Source organism: Phyllostomus hastatus, unplaced genomic scaffold (genome assembly GCF_019186645.2).
Source record: "Phyllostomus hastatus isolate PE091 unplaced genomic scaffold, TTU_PhHast_1.1 phas_scaffold_78, whole genome shotgun sequence".
Classification (NCBI taxonomy): Eukaryota; Metazoa; Chordata; class Mammalia; order Chiroptera; family Phyllostomidae; genus Phyllostomus; species Phyllostomus hastatus.
Genome location: NW_025334041.1, coordinates 93,962,932 through 93,979,780, shown reverse-complemented (window position 1 = coordinate 93,979,780; position 16,849 = coordinate 93,962,932). Strand labels below are relative to the sequence as shown.

General features: G+C 37.2%; 1 pseudogene; it reads right to left on the bottom strand.

The window, feature by feature from the left end:
- Window positions 1-41: 41 nt before the first annotated feature.
- On the bottom strand, window positions 42-1,090 carry LOC123811622 (annotated as a pseudogene).
- Window positions 1,091-16,849: the final 15,759 nt, after the last annotated feature.

The following is a 16,849-nucleotide window of genomic DNA, read 5'->3' as shown; positions in this document are numbered from 1 at the left end:
TTTTTCTTCATTTCATTGTGTATATTAACGACTGCAAACCAGTGTGTCTATTCTGTTTCCTTGTGAGTTAAAGGAAAATACTAAATTTACATTTACATATAAATTATCAAGAAGGTGAGTTAAATAAAAGTAAGACCACAAATCTAGGTTTTGGAATCTAATCTGGACACCACTACTACTTACTATAAGATTTAACTCACATGAGTTTTAGTTGCCTCATTGATAATGTTGAGCATAGCTATGTCTGCCTCACATGAGAGAGCTTTCTTTTTTTTTCACAAGTAGAATTTTTTTATTTGTCACCATTAATCTGAATTTTAAACAGATTCTTGAACCGGGAACTCATTATCCATCAGCTTGTTAATGTTAGCACTTGTCTCATCACCCATAGCTTTTCCAGAACTGCTACATTCATTGTGAAGTTATTTGAGTTTTCCCAGTTCAAACTTGAGCTTCTTTAGCATTTTGGCTTTTCTAACAAAGACATGATGGAGTGGATAAATACATTGACAAGCCTTTCCTATGTCTTTTCCAATGCTATCTGGAATCAATTTATTGACCACTTCTTTCACATCATTTGTCTGTACCTCTCAGGTAATTTCCATAATCTTTTTCCAGGTTTGGTGGACCTATTGATTCTGAGAATAAGAGGTTTTCAGAATCTAATTGTTGTATTTTTTAGTAAAACCAGCATAGAACTGATGAAGCAAATACCCATCAGTAGTCTTGACATCAAAATGAGTTTCATTCATGACCTGCCATTTTTTGACCATGGAGCACATTTTGTTATGGGTAAGATCCATACCACAGAAATTAGGCAGTGTTTTCTCTGAATGTCATAAATAATTACCTCAGATTTTCTATATGCAGCTACATAATTCTGCAGATCAGCTAGGGTCACCTCAAAAACACAACCCTTGAGATCATCAGACGCGATTTTGGTTACTTGAGTCTTCATGACTAGTGTTTTTCCAATATTTCTTATATTGAACATAGCTGGTACTTTCATATTATACCAATCTTTAATAGAAAATGGGTTGACCACTTTCTTCTTGGCTTTTGTAAGGTGCTTGTTCTTGCCAACCGCCATGTGCTGTTCAGACTGCCAAAAGGGAGGAAGTTGAGAGTGTTTTTTAAAAATACAAAGCAAAATCCATAGTTCCAGCCAAGATGGAGGCATAGTAAACACACTGTGCCTCTTCGCACAACCAAAAGAAGGGCAACAAAAATTTAAAAACAAAAAACAACCAGAACTGACAGAAAATCAAACTGTATGGAAGTCTGACAACCAAGGAGTTAAAGAAAAAACATTCATCCAGACCAGCAGGGGGCAGAGACGAGCAGCAGGGTGGAGAGGACTCGCCGCAAGACAGCAGCTGGTGGAGCGGGCAGTCCCATATTTGCAATGCAGATAAACTGGGAGGAATAACTGGGGAGCAAGACAAACCATGCAACCCAGGGCTCCAGTGCAGGGAAATAAAGCCTCAAACCTCTAATTGAAAACACTGATAGGGCCTGAGGCAGCAGGAGACACTCCCAGCCTCACAGGAGAGTTTGTTGGAGAGACCCACAAGGTCCTAGAATGTACAAAAGCCCATCCACCTAGGAGTCAGCACCAGAAGGGCCCAATTTGATTGTGGGTAGTGGGGGAAGTGACTGAAAACTGGCAGAGAGTGGAGCAAGTGCCATTGTTCCCTCTCAGACCCTTCCCCCACATACATTGCCACAACACAGTGACAGGGGTTGCCCAGCCCTGGTGAACACCTAAGGCTCCACCCCTTAGATGTAGCAGGCATGCCAAAACAAAACAAAACAAAACAAAAATGGCCCAAATGGAAGGACAGATCAAAGCTCCAGAAAAAAATACAACAAAGTAATGAAGAGCTAGCCAACCTATCAGATGCACAGTTCAAAATACTGATAATCAGGATGTTTAGAGAATTGGTTGAATGTGGTTGCAAATTAGATTAAAAAATAAAGGCTACATTAAGTGAAATAAAGGAAAATATACAGGGAACCAACAATGATGAGGAGGAAACTGGGACTCAAATCAATGGCGTTGACCAGAAAAAAGAAAGAAATATGCAAACAGAAAAGAATGAAGAAACAAGAATTCAAAAAAAGGAGGAGAGGCTTAGGAACCTCCAGGACATCTTTAAATGTTCCAACATTCGAATCATAGGGGTACCAGAAGGAGAAGAAGAAGAGCAAGAAATTGAAAAATTTATTTGAAACAAATAATGAAGGAGTACTTCCCCAATCTGGCAAAGGAAATAGACTTCCAGGAAGTTCAGGAAGCTCAGAGAGTCCCAATAAGTTGGACCCAAGAAGGAACACACCAAGGCACATCATAATTACATTAGCCAAGGTAAAAATGAAGGAGAGAATCCCAGAAGCAGCAAGAGAAAAGGAGACAGTTAACTACAAAGGAGTTCCCATCAGACTGTCAGCTGATTTCTCAAAAGAGACCTTGCAGGCAAAAAGGGGCTAGAAATAAGTATTCCAAGTCATGAAAGGCAAGGACCTACATCCAAGATTGTTCTATCCAGCCAAGCTATCATTTAGAATGGAAGGGCAGATAAGGTGCTTCCCAGATAAGGTCAAGTTAAAGGAGTTCATCATCACCAAGCCCTTATGTAAAATGTTAAAGGGATTTATCTAAGAAAAATAAGATAAAAGATATGAACAGTAAAATGACAGCAAACTCACAGTTATTAACAACCACACCAAAAACAAAACAAACTAAACAAACAACTAGAACAGGAACAGAATCACAGAAATAGAGATCACATGGAGGGTTATCAGCAGGGGAGTAGGAGTGGAAGAGAGAGGGGGAAAAGGTATAGAGAATTAGTAGCATAAATGGTAGGTAGAAAATAGGGGGAGGTTAAGAATAGTATAGGAAATGTAGAAGCCAAAGAACTTACAGGCATGACCCATGGACATGAACTAAAGGGGTGGGGAATGTGGGTGGGAGGGGGTGTGAGGGCAGAGGGGAATAAAGAGGGGAAAATGAGACAACTGTAATAGCATAACCAGTAAAATATATTTTTAAGATAGCATATATATATATATATATATATATATATATATAAAACAATCAAAAGTAAGATGTTACAGCAGTTATATGTTTTATAAATGTTTCCATGTAGACTTCAGCCAAGATGGAGGTGTAGGTATATACACTTTGGTTCCTCACACAACCAAAAGAAGGACAATCACCAATTTGAAAACAAAAAAACAAGAACTGCCAGAAAATCAAATGTTATGGAAATCTGACAAAGAGTTAAAGAAAAAACAATCATCCATACTGGTAGGAGAGGTGGAAACAGGCAGCCAGGGTGGAGAGGACACACAGCAAGGTGGTGGCTGGCAGACCAAGCAGTCCCATATTCACATGTGGATAAACCAAGAGGAACAACTGGGGAGTGAGACCGCACAATCCAGGTGTCTAGCACATGGAAATAAGTCCTAAAGACCTCTGGCTGCAAAAACCTGTGGGTTTGCAGTGATGGGAGAAACTTATCCTCACAGGAAGTCCATTGAAAGGACCCACATGGTCCTAGAATGTACACAAACCCACCCACCCAAAAATCAGCACTATAAGGGCCCAATTCACTTGTGGGCAGCAGGGAAAGTGACTGAAAGCAGGGTGAGAGACAAGCAAGCGCCATTGTTCCCTCTCTGACCAACCCCCACCACACACACAGTGCCACAACACAGCAATGTGGGTTGCCCCACCCTGGCAAATACCTAAGGCTCCACCTCTTACAAGGTAGCTGGTGGGCCAAGATAAAAATAATATATCCCAAATGAAAGAACACATTAAAACTCCAGAAAAAGAACTAAGCAACAAGGAAATAGCCAACCTAGCAGATGGAGAGTTCAAAACAAAGGTAATCAGGCTGCTCACAGAAATGATTGAGTATGGATGCAAAATAAAGGAAGAAGTAAAGGCTATACAAAATGAAATAAAAACTAACAATGAAGGGAAGGAAAATGTGACTCAAATCAACGATTTGGGGAAAAAAAACATTCAGCTGCAACAGAATGAAGAAACAAGAATTCAAAAAAAAAATGAGGAGAGGCATAGGAACTTCTGGGATGACTTTAAACATTCCAACATCGGAATCATAGGGGTGCCAGAAGGAGAAAAGGAAGAGCAAGAAGTTGGAACCTTATTTGAACAAATAATTAAGGAAAACTTCCCTTATCTGGTGAAGGAAGTAGACATGCAAGTCCAGGAGAATCCCAAAGAAGTTGGACCCAAGGAAGGACACACCAAGACACATAATTACATTACCCAAGATTAAAGATGAGAGAATCTTAAAAGCAGCAAGAGAAAAGGAGACAGTTACCTACAAAGGAGTTCCCATAAGACTTCAGGCTGATTTCTCAAAAGAAACCTTGCAGACAAGAGGCTGGAAAGGAGTATTCCAAGTAACCTACATCTGAGATTACTCTATCCAGCTAAGCTATCATTTAGAATGGAAGGGCAGATAAAGTGCTTCCCCGATAAGGTCAAGTTAAAGGAGTTCATCATCACCAAGCCCTTATTAGAGTAAATGTTAAAGGGACTTATCTAAGAAATAGACCAAAACTATGAACAGTAAAATGACAGTAAACTTACAACTTCAACAACCGAACGTAAAAAACAAACTAAGTAAATGAACAGGAACAGAATCACAGAAATGAAGATCACGTGGAAGGTTATCAGTGGGTAGGAGGAACGGGGAGATGGGGGAAAGGTACAAGGTATAAGAAGCATAATTGGTAGGTACAAAATAGACAGGAGGAGGTTAAGAATAGGAAATGGAGAAGCTAAAGAACTTATATGTACAACCCATGGACATGAACTAAGGGGGGAAACGCTGGAGGGAAGGAGGGTCCAGGGGGCTGGGGTTTAAAGGGAAGAAGAAAAAAATGGGATAACTAATAGCATAACCAATAAAAGACACATAGTAAATATTTCCATGTATATTTAAACTTATTACATCCTGTAAAAATGTCACAAAGTATTGTCAGTCTAGAATTCCAGGTTGTTCTTGTAACTTTGTCAAAATAATTAAAATTATTTTCATGAATACCAGAACAGCCTAGCAAGAAAACAGGAATATTTATTCAGCACAAGGGATTTTGTTTTTTTTTTCAGCATTGACTTGAAATATCCTTTCATATTATATAGTCTTTAGAACTGTTTTTTTTTTAAATTTATTGATTTTAGGGACACAGGAAGGGAGAGAGACTGAAAGAGAAAAAGAGATTTGTTATTCTTATTTATGCATCCATTGTTTGATTCCTGCACATGCCCTAACTAGGGATAGAACCCACAACCTTGGTGTAAACAACTGTGCTACGTGGCCAGGTCCTGAACTGTTTCTTTTGAAGTCAACTAACTCACCCTGGCTGGTGTGGCGCAGTGGATTCCCTATCAGGATACTTGCATGGGTTTCAGGCCAGGTCCCCAGTTAGGGGCTTGTGAGAGGCAGCTGGTCTGTTTCTCTCCCTCTTCCCCTCTCTCTCTAAAATAATAATAATAATAATAATAATAATAATAATAATAGTAATCTTGAAAAAAGCCAACTAACTCACAAATACTGTGAGATACTTATATATAATGCCCCATGAATAGTTTTCCACATTTAAATTGTGTTTAGCTAATCTAACTTAAGTCCCGACAGTGTTTCTGCTCATGTAAAACAAATGTTTTTATTTTTAAGAATTTCAGTTGCTCAGAACTAAGTCAGTTACTGGTCATACTTTTTATTGACATCAATATCATTGGTCTAGAAAGGCTACATTTTTGTTTTGTTTTATTGTACCCTAATAGTTTTTGTTCATCTCCTGCCTCCGGTTCCATACTCCCCATTCCTTACTATATTTACTATTTATCTTTTCAAGCCTTCTTCCAGATTTTGAATATATTTCTTGGAAAAACTATGTAATATTTATTTTATATAAGTTCTCAATTTTATAAAATTGATATTGTGAAATAAATCTCATTTTGCTTCTAACTTTCATAAAATATTAGGGTTTTAAGACCTATTCATGTTACTTTATATAGCATGTTTCTTACTGATGCATGTTATTTTATTCACATACCATAGTTTATCTTTTCCTCTAGTCATAGATAATTAGGTTGCTTCCTGCTATTCCTACTTCTACAAATGTGTACATGCCTTTCTATGAACCTGCCCTGTAGTTTCTATGATAATATATGTGTCCTAGAGAAGAATGGCTGGGTTTTAGGTACATGCATTTTTTATTTTAGTTAAATAATGCTGGATTGCCCTTACGAATGGTTGGACAAGTTTACACTTGCACCGGCAAGATATAAGGTTTTCCCTGTTCTCTACATCTTTAGAAGTGCTTGATATTTTCTGATTTTTGTTATTCTGATATGTGTGAAATTGTATATTGTCTTAATCTGCATTATCTGATTACTAATGAAGCTAAGCTTAGGCTTTTTAGTCATTCTGTGGAAAATACTACATTAATTTGCCTATTTTTCTTTTTTCATTACTTTATTTTTTTAGAGAGAGGGGAAGGGAGGGAGAAAGAGAGGGAAAGAAAGATCAATGTGTGGGAGAGATACATTGATTGGTTGCCTCTCACATGCCCCCCAGTGGGAACCTGGCCCACAACCCAGGCATGTGCCCTGACTGGAAATCAAACCAGCAACCTTTCGGTTTGAAGGGCAGCACTCAGTCTACTAAGCCACACCAGCCAGGGCTGCCCATTTTTCTATTAAGGTTTTCTCTTTCTTGCTGATTATGGCACAAGGAATTCTTTATAGATTCTAGATGTTATTCCCTTGTCAGTTTCAGATGTTGGAAATAACTAAGTCACTGTTCATTCTTGTCTTGGTGTCCTTCATGGAATGGAATTCTTTAATTTTCTCCCCAATTGTTTGTTAGGTCTTGTTCTTTCAGTTTTATCGTTTTATCATTTACACTTAGGTCTTTAATTTTAATTGGAACTTACATTTGGGTGTAGTATAAGGTAAGAGTTCAACTTTTTCTCCAGCTAGTTACTAAGGGGAAAGAGTTAACAAAACCCCTTCTCTCTCTCACTCTGGGAAAATTATCTTGGGTTTACCTTTTCTTTTGCATAATTTTAGATATCTACAGGGTTAAGATAGATACAGAATGTCAAATGTTTAACCAGCAACATTTTTTTGATATACAATGAAAAGGCATAGGCTTTTCAGAGACTTCTGAGTAAAGTACAACTGGTAACTGAGCTTGTTCCTCATTGCTGAGAGCTGGAATGGGAGATCTTCAGGGATTTTTACAAGACAGTGCTTCCTCTGGCACATGAGGCTTCTCTAAGGAGGATGCTCTCCTTTCCATATCATGTTTACTGTGCTTGTTTACTATCCTAGTGCCAAACTAAGTGACCTTGGTGACAAGTTACATCCTTTCAGATATTGTGAGTATAAATGTCTGCTGGGCATCATTGTAGGATTGTAGTCAGTTTTTCTAATACCATCTACTAAATAATCCAAAATTTCCCCCTTTCAATGCATACCATGTACATGGAACTGTTCGGGGCTCTCAGTTCTGTTTTATTGATATATCAGTGCCTTTTCCCATGTAATAATGTCTTAATTAATGTAACTTAATAATGCCACTGTAGTATGTCTTCGTATCTAATAGGTGAATCTATGTTGTCCTGTTTTGTGAAAATTAGCTATTTTTGTAATTGTATTCATTTGTATAAGTTTTAGTATCACTTCATCAAGTTTTTTAAAACAAGCTGCTGGGATCTTGATTGGAATTGCATTGGATTTATGGGTTAATTTAGAGAGAATTAACATTTACAAGGTCAGATCATCCCATTCATGAAATAATTTCTCCCATTTATTCAGGATATCATGCATATTTTTTTGGCGAATTCCTGGGAATGTTAAAATTTCTGTTGCCATTGAAAATGGTATCCTGTTTTTCTGGTACAGAGAAATATGTTGAGTGTGGTATGCTGATCTTGTATTTGTGGCTTATTAGTTCTAACAGTATCGATCCTCCTAGGTTGCCTGTGTAAATGCAAATGCAAAAAGCCTATTCCTTTTTAGCCCATATACTTTCCATTCCTGTTGTTTTGGCCAGGTAGTCTGTAATTCACAGTAGCTGTGGTAGCAGGCATTTTTATTTTATTTCTACTTCAGAGTCCAAAGTTGCTCTATTAAATGTGATGTTTGCTGTGAGTTTCAAGCTAGTCTTTATCAAAAGAAGTTCCTTTTTCATTGGTAATTTGAATCTGCATTTGTTTAGAAGGTCTTTTGATTTTTCATTTTTAATTATAGTAATATAATGAATAACACTGATTTTTCTGATATTGACCATTCTTGCATGCCTTCTTGATAGGATTTTTTATAAAATAAATTGCCTTATCAAATATATACATATAAATGAGTATGGAAAGTGATTAATATAAAAATGAGGTAGCATGCAGAAACATAGCTGTATATAGAAGGCAATATTGCCACTATTTAATTAGGTGCCCCAGGAGAAGATAAGCTAAAAAGAAGCACTGGATCACAGTCTGGCTTCAGTTTCTCTGAGAATTTATCAAGAGTTTTTTTCTGGAGAAGTCATTGGGTAAGGTCCTGAGCAAATCTTGGGAAGTCTAGGATTATCCACAGTTAGTATATTTTTGAAAGGTCTACCAGCTACTAGAATTGATACCAACACCATGGGGTGGGGGGTTGTGAGCTGCTTAGGCTTTTCTACTTTTAAGCGTCGTGTGGGCATCGTTCAGTTCTCAGGAATAGATCAAAACAGAAGACTTGTGTGTTCTAAGATGATCCTGAGAGTAGGGCTTGGAGAAAAAGAGCAAGGATTTCATCAGCACATGGTAAAACAAACTAAATGCAGCTATAACCTAGGCCAGGCTCATCCAGATCTTATCAAGTTAAAAATATGGTGTAACAGGCAGCATTTTGAAGGCGGCTCACAATATGTCTAAGTCATTCTGCATAAGTTTGAACTGGTTGTTTGCTTTGTTACAAAGTTTCTGTTTTCCTACGTAATAGGAAAAACAATAAACAACCTCCCACCTCCTACCCACTGTGGGTTATCTCTGTCTTTCATGATAAAGAGTTTCCTCAGGTTTCTGCTGAACTCTGGTTGTATGTTTAGGAATAAGAGGCTGACCTATATGGCCATTTTTGACAAACCTTCAATATTATACTCAGTGATGAAAAACTGAAAACTTTTCCTCTAAGATCAGGAACAAAACAAGGATGTCCACTCTCACCCCTCTTATTCAACATATACTGGAAGTCCTAGTCAGAGCCATCAGGCAAGAGTAAAAAATAAAAGCATCCAAATTGGGAATGAAGAACTAAAAGTTTCAGTTTTTGCAGATGGCATGATTCTTTATATAGAAAACTGCAAAGATTCCACCAAAAAAAAGCTATTAAAAATAATAAACAAATACAGCAAAGTTGCAGGATAAAAAAATTTATGCACAAAAATTACTGCATTCCGATATACTACCAATGAAATTTCAGGAAAATAAATGAAAAAATTTCTTTTGCAATTGCAACAAAGAAAATAAACTACCTAGAAATAAATTTAACAAAGGATGTGAAGACCCTAAGTACGGAAAACTACAAAGCGTTATTTAAAAGAGATTAAAAAAGACACAATGAAATGGAAAGATATTCATCTTTATGGATTGGAAGAATTAACATAGTTAAAATGGCCATGTTACCCAAAGCAATATACATATGTAATGCAATCTCCATCAAAATGCCAATGCCTTTTTATTTTTAAAAAAATAGGAAAAAAAATTGTATGGAACCACAAAAGACCCCAAATAGCCAAAGCAATCCTGTGCAAAAAGAACAAAGCTGGAGGTATTGCAGCATTGTATTGGCAGAAAAACAGACACACAGACCAGTGGAACAGAATTGAGAGCCCAGAAATAAACCCACATGTATATGAGCAAATACTTTTTTACAAAGGAGCTAAAAACATACAATGGAGGAAAAAAAACCTCTTTAGTAAATGGTGCTGGAAATATTGGAAAGCCACAAGCAAAAGAATGAAATTGGACTGCTGTTTGTCCCCATACACAAAAATTAACTCCAAGTGGATCAAAGATGTAAATATAAGGCCTGAAACAATAAATTACATAGAAGAAAACAGGACTAAATTTATGGGCCTTGGTCTTAGAGAAGACTATGAATTTGACTGTAAAGGCAAGGAAAGTAAAGGCAAAAATAAATGAATGGGGCTACATAAAACTAAAAAGCTTCTGCACAGCAAAATAGACCATCAACAAACAAAAAGGCAACCAACCAAATGCGAGAAGATAATTGCAAACAACTCCAACAAGGGGTTAATAACCAAAATAGGAAAAGAACCCATACAACTCAACACCAAATAAACAATCCAATTAAAAAATGGTTAGAGGACCTGAATAGACACTTCTCCTAGAAAGACATGCAAATGGCCAATAGATATATGAAAAGGTACTCAACTACCTATTAGGGAGATACAAATCAAAACTACAATGAGATACCACTTCACACCTGTTTGAATGGCTATTATAAACAAGACAAGTAAGTTTTGGAGAGGTTGTAGAGAAAAAGGAACCCTCATTCACTGCTGACTGGGAATGTAAACTGGTACAGCTACTATGAAAAACAGTATGTGGAGTCCTCAACAAATTAAGAACAGAGTTATATGACCCAGCAGCACCTCTTTTGGTAGATACTCCCAAATTTTAAAAACATTCATAAAGACATGTGCACCCCTATGATTAGTGTGGTATTATTCATGGTGGCCAAGACATGGAAACAACTGAAGTGTCTTTCAGTAGATAATTGGATAAAGAAGCTCTGATACATACATACAATGGAATACTAAGCCATAAGGAAAGATGAAATACTGCCATTTACAACAACATGGATTGACCTTGAGAATATCACACTAAGTGAAATAAGTCAGAAAAAAGTTAGCAACCATATGTTTTTACTCATATATGGGATATAAAACTGAAAGCAACAAATGACAAAGAAAATAGAACAAAAGAATAAGAGATTGAACAGCTGATTGAGGACCTTAAGTAGGCAGGTGGGGCTATTGTCTGTAAACTTTGTGTTTAAAGCCATTTCAGAAGGCATGACATAGAGTTTGCTACTATTTCCCTGAATTAAACTATCCAAGTCTCAGAAAAAGTGACCCACCAAACTTAGAGAATGGTCAGGAAAACAGACCAGAAAATGCACCTTCACTGGAGATAGGCGATATAGTAAGAGTAGAGTGGAAGTAGAAAACTGCGTGTATACAGTTTCTTCCAAATTTACCAATCTCAGCTCACTCCTCCTCTGAGAAGCAGTAAGCGAGGGAGAAAGGGGCACCAGAGTATTGTTATTCCATGTGGAAATATGGAGAAGTTAGGTTAGATTGAATAGTATGTTAGATTGAACTTGTATTTTAAATTTGTCTTTATATTTGCTTATTTTTTTGGCCTCTGTTATTTCTAAAAAGAATATATTTAAAATGTCCAGTTGATAGCTTCTCATGTTTTTATCAGTTATTTCATATAGGTTTGAAAACTTCATGTGTTTTTATTCTTGTTGTGGTTATTTAAAAAAATATTTATTTTTAGAGAGGAAAGGGAGGGAGAAAGACAAAGAGAGAAACATCAATGTGAGAGAGAAACATCTATTGGTTGCCTCTCGTACACACCCCAGCTGGGAACCAAACCTGCAACCCGAGCATGTGCCCTGACTGGAAATCGAACTGGTCACATTTTGCTTTGCAGGACAACACCCAACCAACTGAACTATTAGCCACACTGGTCAGGGCTAAAGTTATCAATATTGAAGTCTTGTAACAACACAAGAATGTTGGCAAGGTGTTATCCTCCCTGCTTTCTCCTCCAGACACTGTGTCCCCCTTGCCTGTATTCCTTCACCAATGTTGTCACCACTTGAAGTTTTTATTCTAGATTGTTATGGTTAATGTTTTATATTTAATATTTGCCTAACTGAACAACTTGTCTTAAGTTCCTATGTATTTTTTATCCATTCGTTTACATTTTTAACTACAAAACTAATATAATCACATGGTTCTAAAAAAAATCAAATTGTGACCTTAAGGAAATAAAGTAGTCTCCTGCCTTACTCCAGAGTCCTTATCCCAAAAGCAACCACATTTAACTTTTTTGCTATTCTGTTTTTACCTTCTTATTCCTACACAATGTGCTCATTCTGCTATTTCTTGACTTACAGTTTTAGAGGGTAACTATTAACCTCTTTATTTCCCCTCATCCCCCTTGGAGAAATTGACTGCCTTATACTATCCCACATTTCCTCTTACCCAATCTTCCCCATATAAAGATATTTTAACCCTTAGTTAAGTCAATGAGAATGTTTGCATTATTGTGATCATGTTAATACTGTTTCTTTTCTTCCTATTCATTTCTCAAATAACTTTTTGGTTTTCTTGGCATTGACATTGCCTTGTTTTTTTATTTGCCTAGTTTCTGTGTACTGTGGCTAGCTACAAGGAGTGGTGCCCAATGCTCTCAAATGTTGAGTCTTTCAAAGGTTCTGTAGCATAAATAGTCTTAGTTGTCAGAGTCCCTGTCTTGGGTGTCATTTCATCCCCTCTGCCAAGTCAGTTACCTAGCATCCTTTTGCTTTCTGACTTCTAAAAGTCTCATTCATTGTTGTCTTCTCTTTTATGCTTTGTCCTTGTTGTTTAATACTTCTCAATCTTTTTTTTCTTTTCTCCCTCCCCCTTTTTTTTCTGAGAATTTAATGAGTTTATTTGAGCCAAACTAATGACCTATGCCAGGGAACAAGATCTCAGATGCCCCAAAGAAAAAGTTTCACAGCTTCTTTCATGCATTTGGAATTAAGGAAGGAACATTGGAAGGTTACATACAGTGGTATAGTCAGGAAAAAGCAAGGCAGGGATTGTGTTTTAGGATAGCTAACAAGATTGTGCTCTCTTGAGGGTGGTTACAATTTATTTAAAGGTGTGTTGATGCACAGAAACAATGGACAGGGCTTACTTGAGGCAAAGATAAAACCTTTTACTAAAGAAGTTATATGTGCCCTGGCTGGTGTAGCTCAGTGGATTGAGTGTGGGTTGCAAACCAAAGCATTGCAGGTTCAATTCCCAGTCAGGGCACATGCCTGGGTTGCAGGCCATGGCCCCCAGCAACCACACACTGATGTTTCTCTCTCTCTCTCTCTCTCTCCCCCCCTCCCTTCCCTCTCTAAAAATGAATAAATATTTTTTTAAAAAAGAAGAAGTTATATGCCTGTGGCATGACTAACCACATGACCCTCTCATTCTTTTTTATTTTTTAAATTTATTTATTTTCCATTACCATTTATCCCCTGTACCCTCTTTCACCTCCACCCACTCTCCTCCCCTTGACCCACTCATTTTTTTCCGTTTATTTTTTTCTTTTGTTTTTTCCTTTTTTTTCTTTCCTCTCATTCTTTTATTGTCATTTTGGGGGATATTTTGAGGAGGAAAGAGATAAAGGTGAATAATCAATCTCTTGTATTTAACTAGAAGTGAAACTGGTTTTGTGCAACCAAGTTTCACATGCCCTTCAGAGAGTTGTCCCTATTGCTGTTGAATGTACTTCTCTCCCTGCTGTCATGAACTCATTTCAGCAGGCTTTTGGCTCCCACCAAAACAGCTCGTTGGGGTCGGTGACCACTGACTACTCTGCTATCTAGCAAACAGTCTCTGTCTTGATTCTGCTTGACCTGTGGTGGCATAGTTGATCACTCCCTCCTGCTTGAAAATCTTTTTTTTTTTTTCTCTTGGCTTCAAATATGCCACAATGCCTAGTTTTTCTACAGTATTGTTGACCCCCTTCTTTTCAATCTTCATTATTGATTTCTTCCCTTATCCTTACCTGTAAATTTTTACGGACCCCAGTGTCCTCTACTCTATATGCATTTCCTTGATGATCTCATCCAATCTGGTGGCTTACAACACTGTATGTTCTTGACTCCAAAATTTATATCTTCAGGCCTTATCTTTTATCTGAATTCTAAAATAACATATCTAGCTACCACTTTGCTATCTTCACTTGGTATCTAAAGTTTAGTATGCTTAAAAATCCCGACCTTCATTTCAAAACTTGTTTCTCTTCTATTTTCTTCCGTGTCAGTAAAAGACAACTATACCTTTCCATTCATTTAAGCCAGAAACTTTGGAACCCATCTTATTTCTCTCACTTTCACCCCACATATATTATTGTAATAGCCTATAACTTGTCGCCCTGCTTCTGCCTTTACCTCACAAGACCTGTAGTCAGTTGTCAAAACAGGAGCAGAGTATTCCTTTTTTAAAAAACCTGTCACATGTTGCAACCTCCTCTGCTAAATTCCCTCAAGTGGTTTCCCATTCGACTCAGTAAAAAAATCAAAGTCCTTGCAGTGGTCTACAAGTGGTTATGCCATCCAACCCCCTTCGACTCTCCCCTTTCCACTTTCCTCACAGGAGTCTGCATGGGCCTCCTTGCAGCTACTTTAATACTCCAGGCATGCTTCCACCTTAGGACCTTTGTACATAGTTTTTCTTATATCAGGACACTCTCCCAGAGATCCTCTTGGCCCCCTTCTGAAACTTTCTGGTCATTGTCCAAGAGTCACTTCAATGAGCCCATCCATGTAACCCTGTTTTAACCTGCAAAAGTAGACCAGAATGAGTTTCTCCTCACCCTCACTCTACTTATTGGCCCAGAGCTCAGACTCCTGGCAGCTTTGGGCATCTACCCTTCAAGGCCCCCAAACTCCTCCCTTCTGCCTGCAGTTCCCAGTTCACTGGTTTTGATAATCTTTGCTTGTCCCCAACTTCCTATGAGATTCACAATGCTTTAATGTGTGTATCCCAGACAGGGTCTTACTTATTCAGCAGGAGAGCCACACATGTAGCCCAGCACAATATCAAAAATTAGAACTTCCCTCCAATTTCCAGACATGCATAGCCAATTAATTCAAGTTTTACATTGTGAAAAAATCAGTAAATGTGTGTTTTTGTTTCTTTGATATGTTTTGTTTAATACTTATTTTGTGAAAACTAATCTTTAGCTTAAAATTAACTGGGAAACTCAATACCCTCAATGGGGTATGAGGAGAAACCAGAAATGAAGAAACAATATTAACACCAGAAAGTAGAAAAGGCATAATTTCTACTAACAAACTTAATAAATCAGCAAGCATGTACATTTCATAATGTTTTTCCCATCTACCTCAGGTCCTCACAGGTCCTTAAACTAAGACAGACATTTGGGAACTTCTGCTTTAAGGTTTATGAAGATTCCTAAGTGCCTCCTGACTCACAGAAAAAAAATAGATATGTTTATAACTAGTTTTAGAATTTTATAGTCTATGTCAATATTGTTTGAAAATTTTCATTCATATATGGTACATGGCAACTAAACTCATAAACTGATTTGAAAAATCCACTCCTCAACCATTGTATTAATGATCAAACATATACTACTTTACTGTTTTTCCATTTCTATGTAAAAACACAAATTTTTAAAAGCCAACCAAAATAAATTTATTGATATAAATGTTTAATACATTTTCCATTGGAAACTTGTTAATATTTATTAAGCTCTAAATAATATCAATTTCATTGAGCTGTTGAGGGGATTCTGTGTTGAGCACTTAGCAGAGCATCTGACATATAGTAAGGGTTCTTGTTAAAGGTGGTAAGCACTTGCTAATAGGCAGGTTATCAAGATTCAGTTTTGAATCAAGAGCTGTCTTTAAGGACTACAGACTTACTAAGGGGATTAGGTGGGATAGTGCCCTTTAGAAGCAGGGGTATTCTCTGGTAGCAGCCTATTAGAAGATCAGAAAATTACCTCTACCCTTTACTAGCACAGGTACTGTGGGACAAAGGAGATAATATTGTTCAGGAGTAAGCAGTCAAGATTCTACAGTGTTAGCCATAGAACTGCCACACACATAAACACATATGTGATGACACCATGTAGGACTCAGTCTGAGCATGAGTCATACCAATTTAAGTGGGTTTTGTGAACAGGGCCTCCATTTTTGAGTGGTAAAAAGAACTCCACACTGGGATATAGTAACAGACTTTTTGGGGAAGTGAACATGGCCTCCAACACACCTATCTGATTTCTTTCAGACCTTGAAGCAGATGAAGGAAATATATTTATTGCTTTGTCTTTACTTTTCCACATTATTTTTTGTTTTTGTTGTCTTATACAACTCTGCCTTGTCATGAAGAAAGTTATGTTTAGTTTTAAAATCTTGCTCTGCAGCAGTGTTTGGTAGCAGCTGGAGTCCAAAAGGCATTTTATTTATTGATTGATTGATTTTTATTGACTTTTATCCATAAACATTTTTCTGTGTGTGTACTTCACAGTGCTGATAGAGTTCCTTTTTTGTTTTATATTTCATTAGTTAGAAATGTTTCAAAAATTACCCTGGCTAATGTGGTTCTATGGATTGAGTCCCGGCCTGTGAACCACAGGGTTGCTGGTTCCATTCCCAGTCAGGACATGTCCCTGGGTTGCAGGCCAGGTCCCCAGTGGGCTGTGCAAGAGAGTCAACCACACACTGATGTTTCTCTCCCTGTCTTTCTCCTTCACTTCCCCTCTCTCTATAAATAAATAAATAAATAAATAAAATATTTTTTAAAAAAAGAAATGTTTCAAAAATAGTTTAGTGAAGTCAATAATAAAGGCTTGGGTAGCATATAATCGTTGAAACTAGACTTTTGTGTAGAGATGGTTAATTGGCCACCAATATTCATTGTCCCATAATTTAAAACTGTAATTCTTACCTTTTAGTTGGGTACACAACTACTCAAATGGAGCCTTC